Below are 7,704 nucleotides of genomic sequence, written 5' to 3'. Positions count from 1 at the left end.
ACTATCGATTAAATCAGCAACACAATTTTGGAACTAATAAGATATTATGATAAGGAATTCAATGGAAATGGTTTTAACGCGACGACACGGTTTTCAAACACCCTATCATGTGACATTGCTAGATTCGACCATAACGTCTGGGACGGGTTTAGGGTGTTACAAGCTAAACAAGCAAAATATTCTTAGGGTTCTGGCAAATCATGCTAACAGAAAAGTCCAAGCCTTTGACAGCTTTTAGTGCACCTAATAGACATTATCAATGGAAAGTAATTCCATTTGGATTATGTAATGTACCACAAATCTTTCAAAGATTTATGGATTCTATATTTAATAAATTTAAAAAATTTTCTGTAGTTTATATAGATGATATTTTGATATTTTGAGGTACATTAGAATTACATAGAAAACATTTAAATATCATTTGTCAAGAATTCATAAAACATGGAATCATACTAAGTCTTAAGAAAATAGAGCTAGAAAAACATAAATAGAATTCTTAGGATTAAAATTATTTGCAGATGGTCTTAAACTACAAGATCATATGAGTCAACATTAAATAATTTCATGAAATAAGTACATAATTGCTGGAAAATAGCAACATTAATAATAATTATCGACATATTGCATTTATTTACCGTAAACTTACCTCGGTACAAAATACGATCAAATCTAGGAACATAGTCCTCAACCTTTCTCTCTCCCCAGTCTAACTCCGAATTTCGTTCCTCTTGATCTATAATAGAAAATTTAGCTTATTTAATACTCACATTCATCAAAACAGTCCTTGACTCGAACTTTGGCAAAATTACAATTTTTCCCCAAAGCACAAAAATTAAACTTCATCCCTTATTCTTATGTTTTGTGGCATGCTGAACATCTTTCTCTTCTATGGCAACATCAAATTCCCACTCTAACTTTTACTTATGAACATTAGGTATTTTTACCGATTATTTCGTTTTACTCGTTTTCACTTAAAATCGCCTAGCAAAAGTTGTTTAACATAATTTCAAACTTCATATTCTACCATAAAACATCAAAATAAACACATTTCACTTATGGGTATTTTTCCAAATATGAACCCGAACATGAATTAATGGTAGAATAAGCTAAACCGAGCTACGAGAACTCAAAAATGTAAAAAAAAATTTAAAAACGAGGCTTGGATGCACTTACTATGAGCTTGAGAAAGTGAAGAAACCCTAGCTATGGAGTCCCTTGAAGTTTCGGCCCTTATGGAGAAGATGAGCTCATTTTGCCATCTTTTTCCCTTTTAATTCTTTTTATTACCAAATAACTAAAATGCCCTTCATTAAAACTTTAGTTATTTTAATCTATGCTTGCCCATTTTTTTCCATGAAAATCTAATGGTCTAATTACCATTTAAGGACCTCTACTTCAATTATGCACTTCAATTAAATCCTTTATCATCTAAAACTCATATTTACCCACTTTTGCAATTAAACCCTAATATTCAATTCAGACATGCAATCGCTGAAATTTCTTATCGGTATTGTAGCACATGCATCCAATCAATCGGTAAATCATAAAAATTAATAACAATAAACTCTTCTATCTCAAATTCATGGTTTCGCAACCACTGATCTATTTAGGCCCTATTTCGGGATGTTGCATGAATTATGTACTTTTACTTTTGAAGATTTATATGTAAAAGGAACTGACAATATTATTGTTGGTTATCTTAGCAGCCAAATGGATAGAGGTAAAAACCCTCTAGAAAAAGTCGGTAAATGGACTACTATTCATAAAAGGCCCAACAAAGGGAACACATTGAAATCAATAAATCCTAATCAAGGATTTATGAAAATACTTTCTCAAGTACCTTTTTATCCTAACCAAGGATGTTACATTCCATTTCCAATGGTAAGACAACCAGTTGGAGCTCAATTATCATTTACAACACAACCGGTAAGTCAATTACCTTGGTCTCAAGATCCAAATTTAGCATATCATGTTAGGTATGCTGAAATAATAAAAGGAGCAGAAAAGTTTTATGCATCAGAAAAATTGTTGAAACCACAACAAATTCAGGAAATAAAAGATTTTTATAATCCAGGTTTACCATTAGAATTATATAATTTTATTAATGAAATATGAAAAACACATATTACTGAGTAAAGAGCTAATTTCAGGAGAGCTCTTACAAAGCTTTAACAATTTTTAGTTGAAAAAATAGCTAAAGGACAAAAAGCTTGTGATTTATGATTAAAATCCATTTTATATCGAGATTGGGAAGAACTAGAAATTAGTTACTTAGATATTAAGGAGATAAACAATTTTCTTGATATATTTCAGTATTTTATTAATAAGGGAACAAATAGTTTTGTTATAAATAAAATGTTTAGGTTATGTTTATATAATAAGGCTAAGAATACTTTGCCTATAAAAATATTTTGTAACGCCCCAAAATTTTAATTTTGGGTATTGTGAATGTGTGACATAAATATTTGTCAGCTTTAGTGGTTAAGTGCTCTGGGTGTGTGTGGGAGGTTCGAAGTTCAAGCCATAACTTGGGAAAATTTTAGTATTTTTATAAATAAAGCCTTAACCTAGCCCAAAGGGCTTAAGTTTAATAGTCGGTAATCAAAGAACAGAATGGGTTTGCTAGTCTAGTGGTTAAGTGGTGTGTTTGATTGCATGAGGTCTTGAGTTTGAATCCATGCTGGAGCGTAGGCATTATTTTTGCGTAGTGATGGACGAGTATTTCGGCAGAGTGGGATTCTAGAGTGGTTGTAGGTTAGTAGGATTAGTGGAGGAAATCAAGGGATAATGGGAGTAGTGGTGGGATAATTAAGGGATTTTGGGATTCTATCAAAATCTTTTTACTAATTTCGGTTCATCCAAAATTCTATTTACTCTTCCCCAAAATTTCTTCTATTGTTCTAACGTTTATTCACCCCTTTTCTGCCGAATTTTCATTGTTTGCTCCCTCTTTTCTTTTGATTTCTTTTATGCCTTCATCGTGCTTGACAATTGAACTCACTCGATTCGGTAAGTATTCGTTTTGCCACTTTCTCTCATTCTATGGTTGATTTTCTAAAAAAGGGTTGTTTTGGTTCTTTCGGATTAGGTGAAAATCAAGTAGCGGTAGGTGCTTTTGCAGAGATTTGAACGTTTGGGTTTTCGATTCGTTGCCGGTAAGTCTTTAGGTTCGTTATCGATTTTGATGTAGACGATTTTCAGATGTGAGTTTTTGTTAGTGATCTAAATTGGCTCTAATTATTGATTTTTAGGTCTTGGAGTGCTTGGGAGTGTTTTTGCAGCAAACAATACCAAGTGTGTACCCGAAACACAAAAATAAGGGATTCGGCGAAAAGCCGAAATTGCTTGCTGTTTGGAAGCAATAGTAGGCTAACTTTTAAAAATCACCATAAATTGTAGAAATCAAATTAGAGGATGAGAAAAATATGGGATTAAATATATTTGAGTCTAGTTTCTCATAGAATAAACTAAGTAAGCAAAAGAATTTCATATTACGAGATATTTGAATTTTAGTGAGATAGGGTCAAAATGATTTTTGAATCCCCTGTCCTGACTTTGGAAAATTATTAAAAATTGTATAAATATAATTATGGGTTAGAATTTATATGTTTAAAATTATGAATAAGTCTACTTTCAAGAGAAATAAATGGGAATATCATCTGAATATTTTATGAGAAGATAATTAATTTTTAGTGTAGAAAGATCAGAACTATCATACAGCAGAATAGGGAAATTTTAAAGAATAAACTATACTTATTGGCTAAACCAAAAATTCTAAAAATTGTATGGTAAGAACATATGTGTGTCTAGTTTCGAGGAAAATTGCGGATCTTAATTCAAAATTCTGTAGCTTAAGATAAAAATAATTTAGTAACCGTAACTCAAGTAGACAGCTTTGAAGGATCATATAAGTAAATAGTGGAAACACATATGAATAATTAACTAGCACGGGTTACATTAAAATGGATCACGAGGCCAAGGCCAATTTGGGTCATGTGGGCCACGTGGGCGTGTGGGCCCACACGGGTGAACATCATGGGTTTGTAGGCCCATTTTCACTTTTGACTGATAAGGTTGCACGGGTTGCCCAAGTTGACTGTGAACCTACTGTAGGGTCGGTAAGTTTACCTAGACCACTAATTTGCTGAAATGATTGCATGAATGATATGATTAAGCCTGGTGATGTCCCACTGATTTGATACTGTATGCCCTATTTACATGCATGATATTATGTTATAGCATGTCATATCTGTATATTGCATTGCATTGGGTTGGGGGATTATAATGTTGTGAGGAAGTGTACTAAAAGGCCCCGAGCCTAATTTACTGGCAGCTCAGCTGCAAATTACTATCTAGTGCCGCATTCGGTACTATTTGGAGTGTAGGGATAGATGGGTTGATTATATCCCTACATAGAGTGTAGGGTTGGACGGAGATGGTATGTAGAGGCTGGATGGGTAGGATTTTTGTGACTGCATATCTATTACACTCTTGTCTGATGATGGGCTAAAGCCTTCTTGCATGGCCTTTTGTCTTGAGATGGGCTAAGGCCCAAAGCGGGTGATCATCGATCTTGAAAAGGGCTTAAGCCTAGACTGTGATTATTTGTTTACTGTCTGTTCATTTGTATGGGGATTACACAATGAATTTATTTAAACTCACCTCTTCTATTTAATTTGTACAGGTAATCCCCAGATATAGGCGGATCGGTGTAGCGGAGGACTCAGTGGTGGCCACACGACTTCTTTTACACTGTTTACTACCTATTTATGATTTTACTTTTATTTGGGAGTATTTTGCTGTAATTATGGCCTTTACGAATTTCGGTTTAAAATTTGGATTTTATACGGTTTTATGAATTAAATCTACTAGTGTTAGGTAAAACTCGGGTTTTCAAATGAAATTAATGTTTTATAAAAAATACCATGAATAAGCAAACTGTTTAAAAGCTTCCACAATAAAAATAAAAATAAACATTTTAAAATTGAATAACGATTTGTAAATGAATAATGTTTTGAAAACGAATGACACGATTTGAAGTTAAGATAAGATAATGGAAAAAATGGTTAAATAGAAAAGAGGATTTAGCAACGACATATTTTTCGAAAAGCACTACCATGTGATATCGTCAGATTTGGCCATAACGTCTAGGTCGGGTTTAGGGTATTACATACTTACAAAAATAAATGGAGCTATTTGTAACCAGCAATCTCAATTTCAAAAAGCTTTTTCAGAATACTTTCTACAAGCTTATGTTTTCAAAAATGATTTAAATGAAAAATTTCCTACTATAAAGTTTAGACTTGATCATGAACCATTTGATATAAACAGTACAAAATTTTTCTTTCCGTTTATTAAAATATTTTTTTTGCATTTATTCAAACTATATTATTATGTATGATATATGAAGATTTTTATTATTATTTTCACCTTGAAATCAGCAGTCTTATTGGTATAGCTGAAAAAGAAAAATTTTATCAACCATATCAAATTTGGATCATTAAAAAAATGATTGGAGGTTCCAACATTTCAGCAGCTATAGAAGAGAAAAAACACTTGACAAAAAATATTGACAAGTGTTACAATAATCCCAGTTATTATCAGATCCAAGTAGGAATAGATTTAATTACCAAAGCCCAATATTTACTTCAACAAAAAACTTATAGCCGCTAGACTGATGGAATAAGAATATTGGCATATGATACTGGAAACACTCAAGATGATAGTGACAAAAAATTCGTACAACTATTAAAAAAGATAATTGACATGGAGATTGATGATTTTCTATCACACATAATAGAAGAAATCAATAATATGTGGGAAAATTGGAACTCACCAAGATTGTCAATAGATTCATTACATCTAGATGAAATTGAGGAAATGAATCTAGATAATATTTAGGAAGGATAAAAGCCAATTGGAAAAAACCAAAGAAGAAACATGGGAAAGCAACATCCATGTCCAGAAAAAAAAGGAAGCAACTTGGAAGCAACCATCAAATCATTAATAAGACATCATCCTTATCAGAAAAACTGTGCGGGATTCAAAGAAAATTAAACAGAGTTTAAGAATTCTTCTATAAATAGAAATGAAGGAAGCCTAAAGGGGGTATCAAAAAATAGTTAGAAAAATCTTTTCCTATCCACTTCTTATCCACCATCCTCTTTTTGTAAACTTTTTATCCACCATTTTAAGACATAATTTTATTTTGTAAACCTTTTCCTTACTACTAGTTTTATTTTTGTAAAATTGTAATATTATCTACCATTTCCCGTATCCCTTGGATATGGAATGTAATATCCTTGGTTAGGATAAAAAGGTACTTGAGAAGGTACTGTCAGAAATCCTTGATTAGGATTTATTGATTTGAAAGTGTTCCCTTTGTTGGGCCTTTTATGAATATAGTAGTCCATTCACCTACTTTTTCTAGAGGTTTTTTACCTCTGTCCATTTGGCCTGCTAAGATAATAAGCAATAGTATTGTCGGTTTCTTTTACATATAAAACTTTAATATTAAAAGTACATAATACATTATACCATCTAATTCTTACGGGTACAATTTCAAAACTTTTATTATTAAGGAAATATTTAACTGCCTAATTATTTGTTTTTATAATAAAATTTTCAAGTGCTAAATATATAATAAATTTTCTAGCTATTTTAGATACCCTCTTTAGGCTTCCTTCATTTCTATTTATAGGAGAATTCTTAAACTTTGTTTAATTTTCATTGAATCCCGTACAGTTTTTCTGATAAGGATGATGTTTTATTAATGATTTGATGGTTGCTTCCAGGTTGCATCCTTTTTTGTCTGGACATGAATGTTGCTTTCCCATATTGCTTCCTTGGTTTTCTTCCAATTGGCTTTTATCCTTCATGAATATTATCTAGATTCATTTCCTCAATTTCATCTAGATGTAATGAATCTATTAACAGTCTTGGTGAGTTCCAATTTTCCCACACATTCTTGATTTCTTCTATTATGTGTGATGGAAAATCATCAATCTCCATGTCAACTATCTTTTTTAACAGTTGTACGAATTTTTTGCCTCTATCATCCAGAGTGTTTCCAGTATCATATGTCAATACTCTTCTTCCATCAGTCCAGAGGCTATAAGTTTTTTGTTGAAGTAAATATTGGGCTTTGGTCATTAAATCTATTCCTACTTGAATCTGATAATAACTAGGATTATTGTAACACTTGCCAATATTTTTTGTCAAGTGTTTTTTCTCTTCTTTAGCTGCTGAAAGGTTGGAACCTCCAATCATTTTTTTAATGATCCAAATTTGATATGGCTAATAAATTTTTTCTTTTTCAGCTATACCAATAAGACTGCTGATTTCAAGGTGAAAATAATAATAATCATCTTCATATATCATACGTAATAATATAGTTTTAATAAATGCGAAAAATCTTTTAATAAATGGAAAGAAAAATTTTGAACTGCTTATATCAGATGGTTCATGATCAAGTCTAAACTTTATAGTAGGCAATTTTTCATTGAAATCGTTTATGAAAACATAAGCTTGTAGAAAGTATTCTAAAAAGCTTTTGAAATTGAGCTTGTTGGTTGCAAATAGCTCCATTTATTTTTGTAAATATTTCTACAAGCAAAGTATTCTTAGCCTTATTATATAAACATAACCTAAACATTTTATTTATAACCGGCTATTTTTCTCTTATTAATAAAATATCGAAATATA

The sequence above is a fragment of the Gossypium raimondii genome, chromosome 3, assembly GCF_025698545.1.
Source record: "Gossypium raimondii isolate GPD5lz chromosome 3, ASM2569854v1, whole genome shotgun sequence".
NCBI classification, from domain to species: domain Eukaryota; kingdom Viridiplantae; phylum Streptophyta; class Magnoliopsida; order Malvales; family Malvaceae; genus Gossypium; species Gossypium raimondii.
Note: the sequence above shows the minus strand (reverse complement) of the source record.